This window comes from Marmota monax, unplaced genomic scaffold (genome assembly GCF_021218885.2).
Source record: "Marmota monax isolate L192 unplaced genomic scaffold, Marmota_monax_Labrador192_F-V1.1 WCK01_AAM20220418_F8-fsc00110, whole genome shotgun sequence".
Lineage (NCBI taxonomy): Eukaryota > Metazoa > Chordata > Mammalia > Rodentia > Sciuridae > Marmota > Marmota monax.
Genome location: NW_026694633.1, coordinates 3,908,211 through 3,930,550, shown reverse-complemented (window position 1 = coordinate 3,930,550; position 22,340 = coordinate 3,908,211). Strand labels below are relative to the sequence as shown.

The 22,340-nt window shown below is 40.3% G+C and overlaps 1 protein-coding gene across 1 annotated transcript in view; it reads left to right on the top strand.

Annotated features, from left to right (window-relative positions):
- The first annotated feature begins 19,555 nt into the window (after positions 1–19,555).
- Slc7a14 (solute carrier family 7 member 14) overlaps positions 19,556–22,340 on the top strand; it is a 114,050-nt gene continuing 111,265 nt past the window's right edge. Inside the window, exon 1 of the mRNA XM_046422969.2 lies at positions 19,556–19,786. The gene's annotated coding sequence lies outside the window, so the exon portion shown is untranslated. The remainder of the gene's footprint in view (positions 19,787–22,340) is intronic.

Genomic DNA, 22,340 nt, shown 5'->3' with positions numbered 1-22,340 from the left:
ACTCTGCCATATACCTGTCAGTCAGCTTATTTATTAGCAAGAATAAAAGAGAAATGACAGTGTTCTTGTCCTACCCCAACTATACTGTATTGGCTCCTATAAAAATCTAATGCCTTCTGCTTCCCTGCCCACATACCCACCCACCCCTCTAGAGGAAAACAGCTTGCTAGAAATAGTAATAGTTATGTTTATTAACTACCATCGATGGGGTACTTACTGTTTGCCAGCAACTCTTTACTATAATTCTTCAAGTTAAGCTTTTAACCCACTCTATAGATTAGTAAACCAATGCTCATAGAATTCGTTAATTTTCCCAAAATCACACAGATAAAATCAGAGCAAATAAATGAACCAAGTTTCCAAGTCTGTCCAGAACTGAGTTCCATGTCTGTCTAGTTTTCTACTATCTGTTTACACTGTACTGCCTCCATGGTTGCTTAGGAAAAGAAACAGATATGAACCCTTTGGAATGAAAATTACTGACATCATATGGCTAGGGGATGGAAAGAAGCCCAGGATTAAATATTATTTTTTAAAAGCATGTCCCCAGAATTGGTGCATTTATAAAGATGATCTTGGCCACAACCCTGACAGTAGCTGCTGGGAAAGTGGGAGCAGGAGCAGATGCTGACAGACACCACCCCCGTTGCCTACATGTATCCATGGCATTTGCTGCATCAGAATATGGGGGCAGAGCACCTCCCCTCACTCTGCTACCCCCTCACCAGTGTAAAGGTCCCTCCCTGGAGCTAATGAACTGTAAAAGGAATTAGGCCATGAAGGACTTATACTCTTTCTTTGGGTGAAAAATCACCAACACTTCTATCTCTTGGTCAAAAGGGAGGCTGCCCATCCTTCTTCCTAACTACTCTTTAAATAAATATCTACACACACACACACACACACACACACACCCCACCCCTACCTCAGTATTAGGAAGGAGTACTGTTTACCAGATCTACTCTTCTTTCCAAAAATGTTTCAGCACCAAGGACAGAAACCCTTAGGTGAATAGCTGATGAACTAAACAAACAACCCACCCACATGTAAGGAAATGTCCTCAGCAGGTAAAGGGGGCTTATTAATATTGCCTGTAGTATTGTCTTATTACTGCAAAATTAACCAACCCCTGCACTATTTCCAGGCCAGCACATGAAATGAAAGCCATAAACAAAGGGTTGATTAAAGCAATCCATCCTCTTAGAGTTTCCTGATAGCACCTATCATGATGAGCTATAATCTTTGATTTACTTCTCTGCCTCCCCTAGTAGATAGTAAGTTCCTAAAATGAAGAGATTATATCTTCTACGAAGAGAGTATATCTTCTACCTGTTTATTCCTACTAACTAGCGTGGCACTGGGCACACAAAGGTTCTATAAATGGTTGCTTATGTAAATGAGATCTAGAGTCTGATGATGAGTCAAATAGATGCATAAAGTTTCAAAACTAAAATTAAGAGGTAAATTATGCCACTTCCTCAGTCCTCCCTTACATCCTTCAAAATTCCAAGCCTCATTCACTCAAGCAACCATCTTAAAATGAAAGAAGAATCATAATATAATTTTTTCCATGCATTCAAAATGTAGTCTACAAATTGAGTATGTCTGGAGAGATGGGGTAAGGGAAGCTCTATTTGCCAGAAGATACAGGGGTATAATATTAATCAAGGTATTGTCAATGCCCAAAATCAAAAGAGAAAGAAAGAGACAGGTATATAAGTGTATGTAAGTTGTGTTCAGTGAAAAATATCAGGAAATTGCCCAAAGACAAATGGACCACAGCAGGTGTTGAAGTCAGAGTCCCGAGTAAAGATTCAAGGCTAGTCAGATGGAAGCAAGGGCAAGCCTAAGTGAATGTCATTATCCTTAGGAATGGAGGCAAGAGTGCAAGCCAGACTCCATTTGTGGATGCTATCTATCAAGACAGTTTAAGAGAAACTGAATACAAATACCTTCTGATTTTTCCAGAAAATATTTTCACAAATAGCCACTAGCATAAACACAGGCAATATCTAATCATCTCTAGTCATTTCTGCCATCATTGAGTGGCTCCAGACATGGTTCCAATTTAAAATATTTTAAGAACAGTTCTCTGAGTTTTACAGTGGCACATAAGTGCTCTGCTCCAAAATGAAGCACTTTTCCTTGAAAAATTGGTGCTGAAGTATCAAATGAGTCACAAACTCCAAAGCATGCTGTTGCAGAGAGAAGCAATCTGGTGAAGAAAGTCTAATCTTTCCTTTTTTTTCTTTTTTTACTTTTTATAAATTCACAATCTTTTCCTTCATGCCCTTACTTTTCAGTTACTCATCTGTGAAATAAATAAAAAGCATAATAATTTAATTGGATAAGAACTTTATTTAATTAAAAGTCCCCATTGGAACACTGGAAGAGAACAATACATTACATGGATATATGGAAGCTTTGAGAGGTCATTGGAGTGGTCATGACTTGTCATAGTGATGTGAACTTATACTAACAAATTATCATACACTGGTGATGAGATATGACCCTTGAATAATGTGTCCTACTGCTAGTAAAACATTTAAAATAAGAGTGGCTTGAAGGATTTATAAGTTAATTTATCTCTCACTTAAAAAGAAGTCTCCAGACAGGAAGTCCAGGGCTGGACTGGTCAACCCTATAGTCATAAAGGACTCCAATTCTTTCCTCTCAATCTCTCTGCTCTGCCATCATTAGAATTGGGCCTCTGTACAGGATCACCTCCTCATCTAAAAATGTCTGATGGCTGGAATGATCACAGCCAAAGGGTAGGAAGCAAATAAAACAGATAAAAAAAAGTCATACCACTGTCTATTCACCTTTAAAGAGATTTCCCCAAAGCCCTAAGGCAGCGTAGACTAAGAAATGCAGAGTTTAGTTGGCATTTTTCCAATCAAAACAAAAAAGGAAAGAGAAAATGGATATCAAGTATGTGAGTATTCCCTGTTATTCAGATAAGGAAAATAAAGCTCAAAATAGCTAGCTGGCCGACCTCACACAATTGGTAAGGGCAGATTCCACACAATTGGCATGAGCATCCAGTCCTCTGTCTCTTCTGTTCTTCTAACAGAATTTTGATTTTCTTCATGTAGTCACTCTTCTATGTGCAGAGTACTTCTATTGACAGGAAGCTATCCATGGATCTAGGTGGGCTTGACTCATTTGGAGACCATTCATCTCCCTTTCTATAATTGGCTCCAGACTGGTCATATGATGTCAACTGGGTCAATTCAATGCAGTAAGAAGTTTCCCCATGGCTTCTGGGAAAGTTACACCTTAATCTTCTAGAAGAAAGACCCCAGAAGAAATAGTTTATCTCTCTGTGTGTTATCTTATTAGTAAATATGAGTTCTAATTCTAAGACAGTCCCTCAATATCAACATGAAATTATCCAACAGAGAAGAATTAAGAAAATGGAAGGAAGACTGAGGAAGTGAATGGATTAAGTTAACATAGTGGTCTGCTCCATTTCTGGATTCCAAGCCAATTTCATTTTTCTTTAAGATGATTTCCATGTGGTGGTTCCTGGTGTTCTCTGTTTGTCAGACGTTCCTCATTAAGGCTGGTCCTTGCTGATTTGCCTCTACCATCCTGAAAGAATACTTTTATTTCCTTAGTGGAAGCCATACTATTAATATCCTAGAGCCTAACAGCAGTTTGAATATAACACAAAATTCCATGTAAATAATATGTGTTTGCTTGCATTTAGGCTAACCTTAAGGATATTTCCATGGATAGCTATTCACCACAGTAACTATAATCAAAGTTACACTTATTTTTCTTTCTGCTTTCACAGAAAGTCATGTTTTCTTTCTCCACCAAAGCCTGATATCATAGAAAGGGTCACAGTATGCCTTCTCTACCTCAACAGGCATGTCAGCTTCTTGACACACATGGGGCATCTCTTGACTTCCCATGGCTGAGCCTGAGTACATTTCTCATTGTGTCTGATCTCTGGCTCCTGCAGCATGTCAGCTGTCTCCTTAAATTGTTACTTTCTGGTGCATATTTAAAGCTGAAATCTAATCAGCTAAAATGGATGCTGCTACATTGTCTCCTAGGGGAGTTTCCATCACAAATACTATTGCAACTTGATTGAACATACCGTGACCAAAGTCCACTGGCAGGATAACATCTACCAATGACTGGCATTTTAGAATTGTACACCTGCCATCTTTACTGGTAGCTGTTTACAGTCATTATCCAGTTTGTTGATCCCAAAGCTTATCATAATAGAACATTTTGAAGTTTTTTTTAGATGTGCTAAGTATTTTCATGATTAAGAGTTAAAAAAAGAGATCACTCGAAAATTTAAGCACATATATCAACAATATTGATGAGAGGATTATTTATGAATTTTATCAATTGGTGGATATTTGCTGCAATAGCATTTATGTAGATAATAGTTCCTATAATTGAAGTTATTACATATTAAGACTGAAGAAAGCACTTGGTGTAATATTATTTATGGGGGAAGAATATTAGTGAATTTGCTTGAAACAGACCTGCTTACATTTTGATTATCAATGTAGTTTACTTTAGTCATAATGGCCTATATAAAATAATGTACTCCAACCTCAGATGTAAAAATTATACATTTGGAATACTAATACCACACTTTTGGATAATTACCATTGCTCATGAATGTTTACAGTTAGCTTTAAACATAACTTCCATTCATTTGCACAGTAACTATAGCTTTTAATAGAGTACAAAGTCTACTTGGAATTCCCAACTGGATTGAGATTTCTGTAATATTTTCAAATCCAGTAATGAAGTTATCAAGTCAAACCTATAAAAATGTCTAGTGATAAGATAGTTTGTGCCATAAATACAGGTTTCAACAAATTCAAATAGAACAAAATATCCTTAACATTAAAGCCATCACAAATGTTACTCACTTGTGTCTAATGATTCTGAAGCGCTTGCTGTAGCATAAAAGTTATTACTAACTCTGAATTATTAATTCATGGATGCACCAGCTACTAGAAATTTCCAATATAAAAAGGCCAAAATTTCATTTCTTTTCTTTTCCTTCCTTCCTTCCTTCCTTCCTTCCTTCCTTCCTTCCTTCTTTCTCTGTTCCTCCCCTCCCCAGTACTGGGGATTGAACCCAGGGGCTCATTACTTCTGAGCTACATTTCCAGTCCTTTTTATTTTTTATTTTGAGACAGTTTCTCCCTAAGTTGCTGAAGGGCTTGCTAAATTGCTGAGGCTGGGCTCAAACTTGCAATCCTCCTGCCTCAGCCTCCCAAGTCACTGGGATTACAGGAATATGCCTCCATACCTGGCCAAAAATGGATTTTCCGAGTTTCTTTTTTTATTTAATTGATTTTATTTTTTTAAATACATGATAGCAGAATGCATTACAATTCTTATTATACATTTAGAGCACAATTTTTCATATCTTTATATATAAAGTATGTTCATGCCAATTCATGTCTTTATACATGTACTTTGGGGGTTTTTTGCATTACAATTCTTATTACACATATATACCACAATTTTTCATATCTCTATTTGTAGATAAAGTAGGTTGACACCCAATTTATGACTTCATACATGTACTTTGGATAATGATGTCCATCAAATTTCACCATCCGTGCTAATCCCCTGCCTCCTCCCTTTCCCTCTCTCCCCTCTTCCCTATCTAGAATTCATCTATTCCTCCCATGTTCCCCTTCCCTACCCCACTATGAGTCGCCTCCTTATATCAAAGGAAAGATTCGGCATTTGTTTTTGTTTGTTTGTTTGTTTTTGTTTTTGTTTTTAATTTTTTGGAGGGATTGGCTAACTTCACTTAGCATTATCCAAGTTTCTAAGAAGCATCAAATGCTATTGAATTTTCCAAATGAAGGTTATATTTCTAAAAAGCAGCTCTATTTTTTTAAGTAAGGATTAGATTGGTAAACTGATATACTGATAACTATATGGATGGCTACTTATTTGTATTTCATATCCAAATAATCCTGGTAATCAAAATCAATTTGAAAACAAAGTTAAGCATGTTAAGACACTTTAAGAGGCTCAGAAGTCACTGGCATTAAATATACTAGTGCCATCTAGGATTAAGAATATAGCAAACTCAATTCAAAATGCTATGGACTTCTGGTGCTTGGAAAAGAAAGTTTTAGCCCTAAGGTCCTTACATTATGATCCACTTGCAAATGTACTAGTGACTGCAGGCAACTAGGAAAGGTACCATTTGGTCAGCGGATACTGCATGTCAGGCAGCATGTGGCACTGTATATAGACACCAGCTTCTACACCCATCCCCCAAATGTTATGAGACCAATGTTATTATCTTTTCTGCCATATGAGAAACCTGAGAATGGAAGAGGTTAATGATTGCCTCAAGGTTGCATGGCAAGTTGATGACAGTCTGTTCCAAAATCCAGGCTTTTTACCTCTGGATGTTCTAAGGGTAATAAGCAGTACAGCATTTTATACTGCAGAGGACAATTTCTCCCCACATGACATTGTCCTGGGATACTGAAATTTTTTTTCTAAAAATAACTCCTTCGATCATAGAGGCATCCATCTGGTCTTTTTCCAGCTATTCCAAAGTCATTGTTTTCTGCACGCAGCACCGTATATCTAAAAGCCACTGCTGCTGCTTTTTTCTGTAACTGGAGGTTTGGTTGGAACACTTTCCAAAACAAATCTGCTGCTCTGGGTGCCTATTCTGAAATCTCTATTCCTCGTTAAATGATGCCAGCTGTGAAAAGAAATAGTAATAACTGACATTTACATCGTAATCTAAATGTGTGATCTTTTCCTTGATCCTAACCAGTTTGTGAAGCAGATAAGGTAAATACTATTCTCATTCATCCAGTAACAGAGGCTGTTTCAGATATGAGAAATGAACAAGCCCAAGGTCATAGAGGTGGAATATGGCACAGCCACACTTTAAACACTGAATGCCACATCCAACACCCTTTCTGTTATCCCCAATCTCCTTTTACAGATGGCCATTGTCCAACTGAAATTCTCTAAGGATAAATAGGTAATATTTATAAGGAGAGAGAATATAATAATAGAAACCTAGTCTAATGGATTTGTTTGAAGGTGCTTTCCCCGTATCCAACTCCATTCTTCATCTCACTCAACCCCCTTATATCTAAGGGAAATTGGATCCCAAATCTGGCTTCAGGAAGACTAGTAATTAGCATAATCCAAATGCCTGGTCAGGATTTTTGATCAGAATTGGTGATATGATTAAATCCAGGTCACTAAAGCTGGAGAAAAATGTTTGCTAGGGTCTTACGGAAAAGAAAGAAATACTCTCTCCTTCCAGGTGGGATATGGTATAGACATTAGACCTGGAGTCTTTGCAGCCCTTATAACACCATGAAAAATTGCTCCTTTTGATAACTGGGTCAAGCTACTCAATCAAACAAATCCCGAACCCTGCCCTATGTATGATCAATCAATCCATCTATCTATCTATCTTATTTGTACTTGACTTAAAAGGATCTCAGGCAGACATAAGATTATAAGAGCCAATAAATACTCTCTATTTTAGGCCAGTTTGAGTTGAATTTCCCTTACTTGCAAGAAAATGCAACTTCATTGATACATGCAAACATACATTTATCTATTTCTGGATAAAAACGAATTGCTCAGTACTTATTGGTACTCCATCTAAACTATCCCAATGCTATTGCTCTTGAACATAAATAAATTGGGGTCTCATTCATTGCCATCTGCCACTTTTCAGACTGACAGCTTGGAACAGCTTGCCAATCTTCTTCCTTTAAGCAGCCATTCCCTCTATTAATTACTACATTTTTCCTTTTTTTTTTTTTTGGTATTGGGTATTGAATCCAGAGACAATTTACTACTGAACTACATTCCAGCTCATTTTTATTTTTTATTTTGACACAGGGTGTCACTAAGTTACTGAGGCTCACCTCACACTTGTAGTCCTCCTGACTCAGCCTTCTAAATAACTGGAATTGTAGGCATGCACCACATACTCAGTCCTCTAGTAATTTCTTTCTTTTTTGGTACCAGGGATTGAACCCATGGGAATCCCTAGCCCATTTTTTATTTTTTTGATTTTAAGACACAGTCTCACTAAGTTGCTTAGGGCCTCACTTAAATTGCTAAGGTTGGCTTTGAACTTGCAATCCTCCTGTTTCAGATTCCTGGGCTGCTGGGATCACAGATGTGTGCCACTGCACCTTGCTACTAATTTCTTATGGCACAAAAATAAAACACTTTCACCATGACAAAGTTAATTAACACACTTAACATCTTCACTAATAGTTTTTGTGTCCAGCAAGGTGAAAGTTAATATAAGGGAAGCTGGCAATTAAGTATGGTATTTTAACAACTATGACAAGAAGACTGATATCTGGTAGCTGAGGTCATTGTATAATTTACCTCCATTGATGACATCTGAGAGCTAATGAGATGGTACATGTGGAAAAACCTGATAGAGTATAAAGCATTGAAGAAAGTAAGATGGTATTATTAAGAGGGAATTTATTCACTATTTTTGTTAATACGGCAGTTCTTAGAGGTTATTTAAAAAACGGGCAATATATCTTTCATCCTTATTTATAAATCACTCTGATAAATTTAGATATGATTCTAAGCACAAGATCCTCACTGAGATGACTTGGGGATTAGATCACTTAGGACTGGATTCTTTTGGATACTAATGTGTCTATGGGCAATAAAATTTGGAAAATACTCCAGTTGTTTTTTCCCACCCACCTAGAATCTTTTTTCTAATAGCAGTGTCCTAACCCCACTTCCAGTCCACATAATTCATGTGGTACTAACAGCACCTCTCAGAACTATGGCAGGAGCACAAGGTATAAACCAGCCAATCATGAACTTGGTGATCCGATAAGGAATGGGAAAATGACACCAGTTAGTCTGGTAAGAGTCAGCTCTAGAACTTGAGCTATAATTGCTGGAAAAGAGATACTCCCTTTCTACTGCAGTAGTTAGTCTGGTTTTGTTGTTGTTGTTTGTTTGTTTGTTTTTTAAGTAATACCAGAGCTATTGGTGGGCATTTGCTACCCTTAAGAACTTACTGAGGATGAAACTAACTCAGAAAAAAAACAGAGCTGAGGGATGAAGACAGACATTTAATGATGCTGTTTCAGCATCTGAACCTAGCTGTGCCTGAGGCCCATATCTTTTCAGTTTGATGTCACTTCCACTTAGAAAGCCATTCATGGGAAGACTGGAGGCTAGGTCACAGCCACATTACCCTTATGGTCTACTTAATTACAGACGACTGCAGGACTACAAGCTACCACACACCAACCGCCCCTCAAAGCTCTATATGTGCTTCATTCACACACACCATCCTGGGGCCTCAAGACAGTATCAGTTCTATTCAGTAATTTAGGGTTTTCAGTAGTACTATTCTTCTAATTTTTTTTATTGCAAAGGCCCAGCCTGGTCACCATGCACAGAGTAGGCTCTCAGGAAACATTTGTTTGATATTCATTGAACAAATTTTCCACAAGGCATCTGTTCAAAATTCTCTCCTGAAAACTCATACACCAGATCCTACCTTTCATCGGTGAGTTTGTGTTGACTAAGTCAACAAATGACTGGGATCTATGATCTAAATAGCATCTGCCACCTGGTCAGCACTCCAAAAATGTTATCCATTATCATTTTTATCTTTGAAAGCCCTTTGATTTTACAGCTGTTAGAATAACTATTTTTTTAAAAAAACCTAAAAACAACAACAAAAATTAGCAAGTGTTGGTGATAATAAGGAAAAAAATTGGAACACTTGTGTATTGCTAGTGGGAATATAAAATAGTGCAACCACTGTGGAAAAAATAGTATGATTGATCCAAACGTTCCACTTCTAGGTATAGAAACACAAGAATTGAAAGCAAAGATTCAAACAAATATTTATACACCAATATTCACATAAGCAATATTCACAGTAATCAGAAACTGAACAACCTAAACCTCCACATTGGATAAGCCAAACATGGAATATAAATATAAGGGAATATTATTCATCCTTAAAAAGAAGTTCTGACACATACTACACAACTGGATAAACCTTGAAAACATGCTAAGTGAAATAAGCCAGACACAAAAGATTAGCACAGTATTATCAGTTGTTATAGTTTGGATATGAGATATCCCCAAAACTCCTGTGTTGATGCAGGAATATTCAGAATTGAAATGATTAGATTATGAGAGCTGTGACCTAATCAGTCCATCCTAGTTTTAATGGACTGACTGAGTGGTAACTGGAGGCAGGTAGTGCATGGCTAGAGAAGGTGGGTCACTGGGGTCATGCCCTTGGAAGGTCATCGTCCCTGTGTTCCCTTCCCCACTTCTTCTCTCCACTTCCTGACCATCACGTCCTGAGCAGTTTCCCTCTGACATTCCCTTCCGCCATGTTGTTGTGCCTCATCTCTGGCCTAAAGCAATGGAATTGGCCCATCATCTACTAAACCTGTGAAACCAGGAACCAAAATAAACTTTCCCTCTTCTAAGTTGTTCTTGTCAGGTATTTTAGTCTCAGTGATGAAAAGCTTACTAACACCTGTATAATCCCACTTATGAGGTATGGAGAACAATCAAATTCACAGAGACAGAAAATAAGATCATGGTTGCCAGGGGCTGAGGTGGGGGAAATGAAGAGTCATTGTTTGGTGGGTACAGAGTTTCAGTTCAAGATGAAATTCCTGAAATGGATAGAGGTGATGGTTGCACACCAATGGAAATGTACTTAATGCCACTAAAACACACACTTTCAATCATGATTAAACTGGTCAACTTCAGGTTATATGTATTTTACCACAAAATGTCATCCAGCCCTTTCTTCAGGCTGAAATCACACACAAAATGGTGCATTTTAATTTACATTTTCTCCGTTATGTTCAGCTGAGCATCACCTCCAACATAAGTCCTAAATCAGCCCTAGTCACAGCAGGTCAGATCACAGTGGTCGTTTCCAAATCTCACATCTTGGAAAGTCCTTTTACCTTAACTCCTCCATCCCACTCCTACATAAACACAGTATGTTCAATTTAGGATTCCTTTATCTTGAATTCCCTTACTAGATGAGCAAAATGTTCAGCACCACTCCCTTGACTAAACACATTGCCCTCTCAAAGCCAGAGGTCACATCACCTTTCACACTGACCTCTTTTCCCTTGTGTTATGAGGGTGCCTCTCCAGCCAAAAGCATTAGCATGAGTGAGATGACCCAAATCTTATGCAGAGTTCATTGAGTAAAGTATTAGGAATGTGAAAGCTACTTACAGAATTCAAAGGAGACATGCACTTGCTTGCTAAACCAGCCATTGTCAGCATCTGTTTTGGACAAAACAATTATAGTCTTTAAGCTATTGTGAGATGGGATTAAGTTTGCCTCATTTGCCATTATAGCTTAACCATACTTCTTCTGATGACACATTAACTGGTACAAATGTTTCCAAGACAAATCACAGGAAAAAGAGCAGAAGCCGACCCTGCCAAGGTAGGGGGCTGAGGATGCAAAAGTGGGAAGAGAGTCATAGACACTGTTCTTGAATTGTCACCATCATCTTCATTACCCTATTCTCACATCAGAAGGTAGAGATTTGAGAGAACTTGCAGAGAAGCACAAGACTGGAAACAGACCTTGTGGAAGAAGCGAGCCATTGCAATTGCTTATGGAGAGTCAGCATTATTTCTTAAAGCAGATTTATCCATGAAATAGGTTCTTCCTTTTTGATCATCATTTCAATAGAAGATCAAGCCTCTATTGAATATCAATATAAGAGCATAAATCAAAACAAGAAAAATTCAATGTGTCCCCTCTACAAGGATGATTAAAAGTGGAACCTGCCTGACCTGGAAAGCAGTGAGCTCATATCTGGCTCAGTATTTGATCCAAGAGGTCATATTATGTTTTCAGAGGTTTACTAGAAGCTTCTCAAGCCACATGGGGAAGACATCCCAGACCAAGTTGAACACAGAGCTGAGAGCCAGTGCCCAGAGTGATTGACCAACCTGAAGACAGATTGAAGGATTGAGTCCACTTTGCAGGACATATTGGTTCTTGCCTTCAGTCATCCTAAAGGCACTCCTGGTACCTGACCCAATGAGGCATAGGAAACCTTAACACAAGGATGATTAAACAAACAGTTCAACATTTTGTGGAAGGAGGGGGAATGAAGTAGCCAAGCTGTGAACCCGCCATCCCTGTGGATTCTGAAAAAAGACAACTTGGTGGATGATTTAAGCCTTCTCCAGCTGGGACCTGGAAAAAAATAAAGACTGGAACTTCATTCCCTTTTCTAAATTGTCTCATCACTTTCACCTAATGTGCTGGAACGTTTTACAGTGTCTTTGGTCTTCTTAAGAGCTTTAAGAAATGAGTAAATGGAATGAAATATTCTCATTTTCTAAAAGTCATTGAATTAAACAGGAGAAAGCTTATACACAGCAGGGGAATACATATCTTTAAAAGGCTGACAATAAAATAATCACTGTTTTATGTGATGGATGCTTACTCAGAGGGTAGTGATTTACCTGCCTGTCTCATGAAGGGAATCTGCTGTGGATATAATTGATCCACTACCAGTGTAATCTATTATCTACTTGGTGGCAATAGCATGGGCTGATGAGACTGGAAGAAGCTAACAATCCCATTAGAATGAATGTTATTTCTTTCCTTCTAACTCTCCCCTGTGCTTATTGACATTTTTGTTTTGTATTCAGAGTTGCTGCTATAGCTGCTGCCTTGACAATGTGACCTTTCTTATGTACAAAGGTAACTAAAAAGACTGTCCCATGCTCTATGGCCATTCCTTCTAACCTATGGTTGGAGTAGATCATGATTGGTGGTGGTGGCGGCTGGAAAAGAAGTGTGATCCTGTCCTGAGACTTTGTACCTCTGCCGATTGGCCCAGAGATATCTTTATTCAGCTCAAGCTTTTACTTTTCATGGTTGCACTGAAAGAAGCTGCCCACCAAGGCTACACCCAGTCTTCCCTAGGAAAACCACACAGTTCCTGGATCAGGGACTTGAGACTATGGAAGAGATCTTAGAAGAAACCCACTCCCATTTCTTCATTTTTATGAAGAAGAAATGGTGTTCAGAATAGGAAACTGTCATGGCCAAGCTCACTTCAGTGGATAGAGGCTGATTATCTATAATTCCCTTCATATCCATCTTCTTATTATTAATAACACTAAGAATATTCATCAATATTGAGCAACAATATATGCCAGGCACTTTATACAAATTACTTCCGATCTTCACCACAATTATGTAGTTAGGCATTATTATCCCCTTTCATGGGTCAAAATACTAAGTCTCAGAAAACTTCAAGATTTTCATGAGTATATAGTTGCATCATGAGTGTATAGTTGCAGATATTAGCAATATATGGGAAAATTCTAGACCTCACCGCTTTCGGGCTCCAAAGAAAGACACCCCAACACCCACACTAGCCTAGCCTATCATATCCTCTACTGTCTAGCATAGGGCAAACTTTAAACATCTGCCCATTCTGTACTGTGAGATAAGTCCATTAATTTTTTGCAAAGTTCTTTCTAACATTTATTATAGACCTTTCATCATAAGCTCAGAAAATATTTTATCACATCCTTAGACTATTTATTTTAACCATTGCTACTATGTACATCATGCAGAAGTACATCATGTCTTATGCAGAAAGAGGTTTTCATGAGGTGGAAAAGAATGAGGAGAGGGATTTGCCTTTGTGGTGATGGGGACTCAGGAATACATCTCCTCTCAGTGGCTTCAGGGAAACCTTGGTTTCTCAGAAAGATGTTGGCTGCTCAAGAAATAGCCACTATGGAATCAGGATATTTCAGCTGTTTGTCTGCAAATGCCTAATACAGCAAAACCAAGTCTCAGGAATTCCAGTGTTGGTGTGAAAGTAGTTCATTCATCAGAACCGATGTGGCCTTGCTCTATAAGAGTGATTTTTCTAGATTTCCTAGGAGAGACTAGATTTACAGTCTGGCATTGATCCTGGTTTACTCTCTGTGTTGACCTTGAGAAGGTAGATAAACCCTCTGTGCCTCTGTTTCTTTGTATGTAAAGCAGGCTAACAATAACTTGACAAGAATATTTGAGGACAAAATCAAGTGAAATTTCGAATGCAGGGCATAATGCTTACTAGGCCCTCAGGAAGTGATCTTTTCTTTTTCTTCCCCTTCCTTCACTTTTTCTCTGACCCTCTCTCCCTCCAAGCCACACTGACCCCTTTTCCTTACTCACCTATCTTTTTTGATGACCCTGCTGTCACCAGAGTTTCCTGGCATCCTGTGTTCCTGTTGGACATTTTCCCTGTGTATGATGACAAGGCCTGGAGGGTGGGGACAGGAAGCAGACTAATGGCAAGCCATTGGCCTGCAAAACCTGGCTAGGGGAGATTATGAGAAGAGGGATAAGATCAAGGTGATAGAATCAAGGATTGTTGGTGATAGAAAAACTATCTACGGTCGACACTTCTGTTCACTGTACTGACTCTACTTCCACACAGATGGAAGTATTACTCATCTCCACTCCCCTTGGGATTACAGTCCAGTGGGGCCATGTGAGCAGTTCTGGAAAAAAAGTTGTGGGAAATAGTGAGGAGCATCACTTCCAGGACAGAGCATTTAGTTTCTAGTGCAAGGTTCTCTAGCCTTGCTCTTGCTCACCAAGGTGAACTCCAGAATATCATAAGGAGACAGGGCATCATAAAATCACAATCTTGGAGTGAGTCCATGTAGCAGAATGTACACTGACCCACAGTAGATGCACAAAGTGATCAAGAAATGCATTCTAAGATGCTGAGAGTTTGGGTGTGTTCATTATCATGAAATAACCTATAGAATGCAGCATTCGAAACCTTGGCTTTCATATTCAGGGTTCCCCCTCAATAAGAAAGTCATGACCTTAAAGTTGTTTGGGAAAGAGCACTGGATTGTAAGGAAGGAGATCTATGAAATATGAATTTCAGCCCTGTCTTGTCTATTGACCAACTCTAGAACTTTAGGTTAGTTATGCCCTGCAAGTCCTCATTTCCTCATCTATAAACTACGATTAACATTTCTCAGAATGTGGGGCACTTACCATGACTGGTACTTTAGATGGTTGTTAGTCAAAAAGTGGTCCAAGAAACAGTAGCACCAGCATCACTAAGATCATGCAGGTTCTTGGCTCCCACCCCAGACTAACTGAATCTAATTGTACATTTTTAACAAGATCCCTCAGAGGATTCCTATGCATATTAAAACTAGAGAAATAATGAGATGGAGAAAGTCTCAGTTTGATGCCACTATGTCTTTAACACCTCACAAACAGCTGATGATTTCTCTCTTAAGGAGAAAGCAAGCCTTGAGTTCCTGGAAAGGCAAACATATTTGGCTTGGTTATCACAGCATTGTTTTTATTTTCATTGTGTTTAAATGGTTGCCCTGCATTTACTGCAAATGATCCCAGTTTCCTATTTAAGATAGTAATAGAAATCTTTATAAAACAAATTAATTGAGAAATATGGATGTATTTAAAGGAAACATATAATAATGCTGGGAACAGCGGCACCCACCTGTATCCACGACCACTTGAAAAACTGAGGCAGGAGGATTGCAAGTTTAAGGCTGACCTGAACAACTTAGCAGAAGGACCCTGACCTCTCACCACACATCATTCATTAAACACATTTATTTACTCTGCATGGGGTGAAGGTGGGAGAGTGTCATGTCTTATTTGCAAATTTGAGAATGAAATAAACATGCTCAGGCCAGCACTGCCCTTCTTCCTCTTGGAATTTAGATACCCAGAAGAAAATTTTCTTGTAGATAAGTGTTTCGAGTCCAGTTGGTAGGATACTAGCAGCAGGTTAACATATCTTCAAGGTTTGCCTATGATATTCCAGGTTCTGGTTGTGTGTCTTCTTTTCTGACCTCCTGCTACCCCAAAATACAACTCCTTTGGAGGGCTCCAGACCAGCCTTTCTCCAATAGGCTGCTGCAGTGTTTCTCATTTCTCAACTTTTGAATCTGCTCAGAAAATAATCAGGTGCATTGATGAGCTTAGAGTTCTAGAAGAAACCAGTGGGTAGTCATCATAAATCATGAGACAAAAACACATAATTGTTTTCAAGGCATCTGACCAGTTCCCTTGTGTTCTAACCACCATCCATTCAAGGAGGTCAATCAAGAGATTTTAGTGATTGCCTGATATGAACTGTTTTGGATGAAGGCCCTGGGTAAGAGGGCCCTACCCTTTCCCTGGAGCATAATAGCTTTTGTGTCCAGGTCCCACATTTACTTATGTCCACCACTTAACTAGAATGGTACCCTTTCCTCCTTGTTCTATTGTTGTTTTATTTTCATCATAGTCCTTATCTCTACTGCTTTATTTACTTGTTTATGATCTGACACCCTCCCTTAAACTGTAAGCCCAAGGAGAACAGGAATCTTTTCTGTATTGTTCATGGCTGTATCCTGAGCATCTAGAAATAAATGAACCAACATATCCCTATTCCACTTGTTGGAACAACAAAACTAGGGCGTGTCCTTTTAAGATTTAATTAGCTGTCATTCTGTAGCATCATGGTTTAACTTTAGAACTGAGATATGTGCCGATGTTTCTGATGTATAAGGCTCCAAATGCTTAACTGTAGTTATGTCTATTGCATTCTAATTTATTGGTTAGTTAATGCTCGCTGGGAAGTGTTTTCAGTGGTCTATGATAAAGCTAATAGTCACCAGCAAAAGGTAAGAGTTTGTAAGTAAAGGAGAAGGACTCAAGGGAATCCTTATCAAGAAATCTTGTTAAGGTGTAACTTGGTATTGCAATCTATGCAAGATCTATCCCCTAATCTCCCCTTTCTGCCATTTGCTGAGTAAAGTTGACTTGGGCATTTAAAACTGGTTTGAAAAGATTATTCAGAGTTCTAAAACAATTTATAGAGAGACTGTCCAAATTTTTCTAAAATGTATGCTCATCTAAGTAACCGCTCATAAAGGCACCATTTTTGAAGCCAAATTAAATGCTTTCGTGCTTATTCTTCCCTTTTTTCACACTTCCTGATTACAACTCATAGGCAGATAAGAATCAGATGTAACATTTTACCTAGCTTGAACAATTTTTTTAAAAATGATATGTATATAAGTATGGTTGATACTTTCTGATTTTATGGTCTCCCTAAATATAAAGAGGTCTACATTGATAATTTCTAAACAATATTTAATGAAAGTGTACCAGGACATGAGATTGGAATCTGCTTAAAATTCAGGGGATTCCATGAATTCCTGATCTGGGTAAGGATTTCATTGGCAGTGAACTAGAAACTCATATCACCATTCAGGTTGCTGCTGAATATCCAGAAATTACTCCTGGAATCTGAATATTTTTGTCTTTGAAATCAAATCCATTTTGAATTACCAACCCAAATCAAATTTACCTAGCCGAGGCAGAAAAGTCTAAACCCTGCTGTTTTAAAATAAAAGCACAAAATTATCTTAGATAGTATATGATTGGTATTTGAAAGATGAAAAGCCAAGGGGTGAGAATGAAGATTTAATTCAGAAATCCATCAAAAAGGAGTGTGAAACTGAAAGAATGAAGTTCTCAAAATACCACAGCCCTTAAGTTGCAGGCACACTAGCAAACTTACAGAGACACTGACTTTTTTTAGCACTGCGTGTTCTTTAACAAATCTATTTCTTTAACAAATCTATTTCTCACCCCTATAATGCACTTGGACTACAGCAGACTCAAGAGTTTTCCTCAACCTATGTACTAATAGCTCCTATTTGTTTACTCATTATGTTTCACAGTGGCTTCTCATGCATTATCCCATCTGAACACCCTAACTATCTTATAGAGAAAATAGACATTCTTTTCCCATTAAAATTTAATTTCCCAATTAAAAGGTAAGACTCAGAGAGTAGAAATGATTTGTCAAGGATTATATAAGTAACTGGCAGAGTCTGCATTAACATTCCAAACTTCTGATTCTTTAACTTTACTCTTTTTCTTCAATATTCTGCAACTTCTTGGGGGGATCTCAAGAGCTCTGATGCACTCTATATGACTATTCAGAAGTTAAATCATGGATATTTAGGCCTGAATTCTGGCTCAAGGCAGTAATGAACATGAGTGATGTGGACTTATCAGGGCTGTCCTAGTTATGATCAGCCATCTTTCTGAGCAGAAGCCAGGAGCACTGGGGTTCAAGGCAGATCCAAAATCAAAAGTTAGATTTGAATTGTTCTACCCTAATAAGAGAATATCAGACAGTCAGTGTACTCCTCAACAACAAGCTCAGTGAATTTATTTTTAAAGTCCAGGGAGTTACATTTTATTAGTCCCCATGTATTTTGAGTGCTTGGATAAAGGTGCAAGAATTCATGGAGATATCTTCCATCCAAATCAATCTACTCAGTGCATGTTAAATGATTCATTCACTGATAAGGCCAAACATACTTGGATTAGTATTGTCCAGTTCCCATATTTTTGAGACATAACATGCCTCTAGGACACCCATCTTAAGGAATCAATGTAAAATACAAGCTTGTGTTTCTGCTGTCCTCACTTAGACCAGTTATGTCTAACCTGACCTCATGGAAGCTTCCTTCTATGTTTAAAAAAGATATTTCTATTCTATGGTATGCATAAGCTTCTCCTTGTTTTCTGAAATTTATCAAAACACTGACAAGGGAAGATGGACTTTCATTTACTAACTTCCAAATATGTGTCAAGCCTGGGCTAGGCAATTTTAAGAACATGATGATTTCTACTTCTCATGACACTACTGTGCTGGTCATTTCACAGATGAGAGAAGAAAGAAACTAAAAACTCCAAAGTCATAAAGACTGAAATTTCTAGCCAGGCTCAGTGGTGCATGCCCATATGCCCAGTGGCTTGGGAGGCTGAGACAGAAGGATGACAAGTTCAAAGACAAACTAAGCAAGTTAGAAAGACCTTGTCTCAAAATTAAAAATAAAAATGTCTTGAGGTGTGGCTCAGTGATTAAGCACCCCTGGGTTCAATTTCTATTACAAAAAAAAAAAAAAAGGCTAAAATTTCTAGTGGGTCTTTAAAATCTCAAACCATGGTCTTTGCACACACAAGATGTTGTGAACCCCAAGATAAACTGGCCTACTTGCTCACTTGGATCTTGCCTTCTTTGTGAATAGTGAGGGAATCAGCTTCCAGGTCCTTGTTTTTTCCTGTAGGGCTGAGGAGAGTGGAAGAAGTTTAAGACCAAGGAGGGCTCCAGGCCGGAAGCAGGAAGCTTCCAGAGGGCAGGCAACAGGCCTGGGTAGCTGAGTCCCAGAGGTAGTAGAGACAGAGAAGTGGTAGATGCCTTCCTGACACACCAACACTGCAGAGTCTTGCCAGGCCTGCTTTCCCAGGACAGAGAACTGTCCCCATTCCAGGCCCCCTCAGCCTCCCTGCAGCCTGACAGACTGGAGGCCTCACCTTGAAGCTCAGAAGGCCAGCGAGGAGTTCAGAGTGCCAGGCAGAACGGAGCAGAGGGGAGAGGGGTCTGGTGTGAGGCTTGGACTCTATAATGTAAGGGGTTGGGCTAGCCACGTGACTCCAAGGAGGCGGAGACAGGCGAGCTGGAGAGAGGACTGGCAGGAATGGGGAGGTTGCGGGAGGGGGTTCCATCTGAATAATTGAGGAGCTGTTCAACAGCAGCGGCTGACTCTTGCCTTCCTTCCACCATCACCCCCCATCACAGCCGGAGAGACAGCCCGCGCCTGAAGTGCAGACGGTCAGCCACCAGCCCCAGCAGGCAGTCCATCGCCTCCAGCCCCTCTGGTGAGTGAACGTTCCCCTTCGCCACAGTCTGTACCCCTCCGCGACACCCCGACTCATCTGTACCCCGCGACTGGGATGAGCAGGGAACCGGAGCCACTAGGAGCGGGGAAGCAGGAACATGGCGCGGAGGCTGAGGGCGCACTCTGGGAAGGGGCTCCCTGAAATAAGGCAGGAGCTGAGGGTCAGGGTCTCTCCGCCTCTGGCAGCGAAAGGGGTCCGGCGGGGCTCCGGACTCGCTAGAGCTACCAGGCGGGGCGGAGGCAAGCACAGTCCCCGCGCGGCGGGAGCGAGAAGCAGAGGAGGGAGCTGGAGCTGGAGCTGGGTCTGGGCCACCCGGTGTTGGCAGACGCCGGGCCCGTCCTTTCCTCCCAGCCTGGGCACGCATCCGGCTTGGGCAGCTCGGTTCTCGGCCTCCTCGGACTGAGCCCAAGGAAAGGAAAAGACTCTTTCCCAGCCGCAGAGGGAGAGGAGGGCGGGGGCAACGTCTGCCCTTTACCTGAGAGCAAACTCTTCAAAGGGACTCCAGCTGAGCCCCGGCGCCCCAACTAGGCTGGTGAGCCGCGAGGGGCATCCGTCCCCAGCGAATGGTGATACGGGGGCTGGGAGGAGGACGTGACGGGAGAAGTGTCCAGGGAAGCTTCCTGCCCAGAGAGGGCAGCCTCGGGAGATGACTCTAGCAGGCACTACTTCACCCCTTCAGTCCCTTCTCTCCCCCAACCCCAAAGCACATCAATTTCCCACGAATCCAGAGGGCTGGGGTAGGGCAGCGTGGCCCCGAACCTCCTTCTCTCCTGAACACCCCCATGTGTATTTTATACTGTGATTGAAGGGTAAAGATACAAGCTGTCAAAAGACTAGGCGCAAAGGCAAGGCAGAGAAAAGATGCGGGAAGACTGGAGCAGGGCTGTTGCCTGTTTCTGGCACTCCTCATCCTTCTAAATGTTCTCGCCTAAGTGGAGAAGGTAGTCATTGGCTGGAATTAGCCAAGGGTCGCCGGATAACCCGCCTACCCCCCGGGGTGAGGGGCCAGGGAGAGCTCGGGTGAGCCCTGGCCTCAGGTCTGACCAAGGAATGAGCGCTGTCCACGGTGCTGAAAGTTGTCAGAAGCTGCCCCCAGGAGCTGGTGGCTCACTGGAGGCCAGCATTCCCTGCAAGCGTTGAATCACATAAAGAGGATCTGGTGTTTACCTAGAAAACTGTAAAGGTACTCTGACTTCCCGGTTCTCTGCCTCCACCCGCACCCCGGAATCCACTTGAGAGGTTCGCTGGCACTTATGGATGGAAGAGCCAAAAAGCCCGTATCACTCCAGGATACAGCTTGAAACTTCGGGTGTTGCCTCATCCTATTTTCTCTTCCTGTGCAGTGTGTCTTCCTGTCTGTAAAGTGTTGACAACACAGTTAGGGACGCTGTTGTAATAAACATTTCTGTGGCTCTCGGGAACCAGAGAATTGTAAGGCTACAATGAAAGAAAGAGGCTTCATTAATAGGGAGACTGGAATTTCTGTCTCAGGTTATGACTTTCCCTCCTCTGCACATTTCTCTCTCCAGTACATACTGTTTACATCCTCTAGATACAGATATTTAAGCAGCCTTGTGTGTCCATTTCTTTATTGTGAGATGGAAAAGGGAGTGAGCCAGTTTGGGGAGACCAAGTTAAGAGAATATTTACAGAACACTCATTATCCACTATCACATTTGAACTTCACAGTAGCTGCTAACCATTAGTATCACACAGATAAGGAAACTGAAGTTAGAAATACTGAATCAAAAGGTTGAACTCAAATTCAGTTCTGCTCACCTCCAATGTCCAAGCCATTTTCATGCCCTTGATTTGGTGTTTTTCTTTGAATAGCTGTTATAGGGGAATATAGCAAAAGAATAATAAAGGGGGAGACCTGCTTTTCTCTTTTATACATACTACTCTCTCTCCCAGCCATCTCCTCTTTAATCTGCTCACCCACCCACTGTCACTCACTCCCACCCTCCCAACTGCTTTTATGCATGCTGCTAGAGATGCCACTGTTCACACAACTTGAGCTCTGAGTTTACAGAAACAGGTTAGAGAAATAAATGAGCAGACTTTTCTGAAACAGCAATGGAATTGCAGAAAGACTGGAAAGCCAGAATCCATATAGGCTATCATATTTTGAGTTACCCTATTGAGTTTAGGGCTGGAATAACCTTAAAGATCCATTCAGCACCACTGTCTCACAGGAGAACTTGGGAACCCAAAGATGGTCATCAGTCTAAGTCACATGATTGAAAAGTTAGGATTAGAACCTGGTTAACTTGATTCCATGGCCCTTCCTACTACTCTTGCATGCTTCCTTTTTCACAAATTTTGACAAGAATATCAGCAAAATGCAAAAACACTAAATTATAAGCAAACCTCTTAGCTACTATTTTTTCCTGCACTTTGCTTAGTTCTACTATTACAATGTTGTTGGTCTCAACACACCTGAGAGATATCATCAACCTTCCTCAGTAACAGTTTCCCTACAGTAGCAATTCACAAATAGGAATTGTGCCGTGGTATTTCTCAGCTTGCCCTT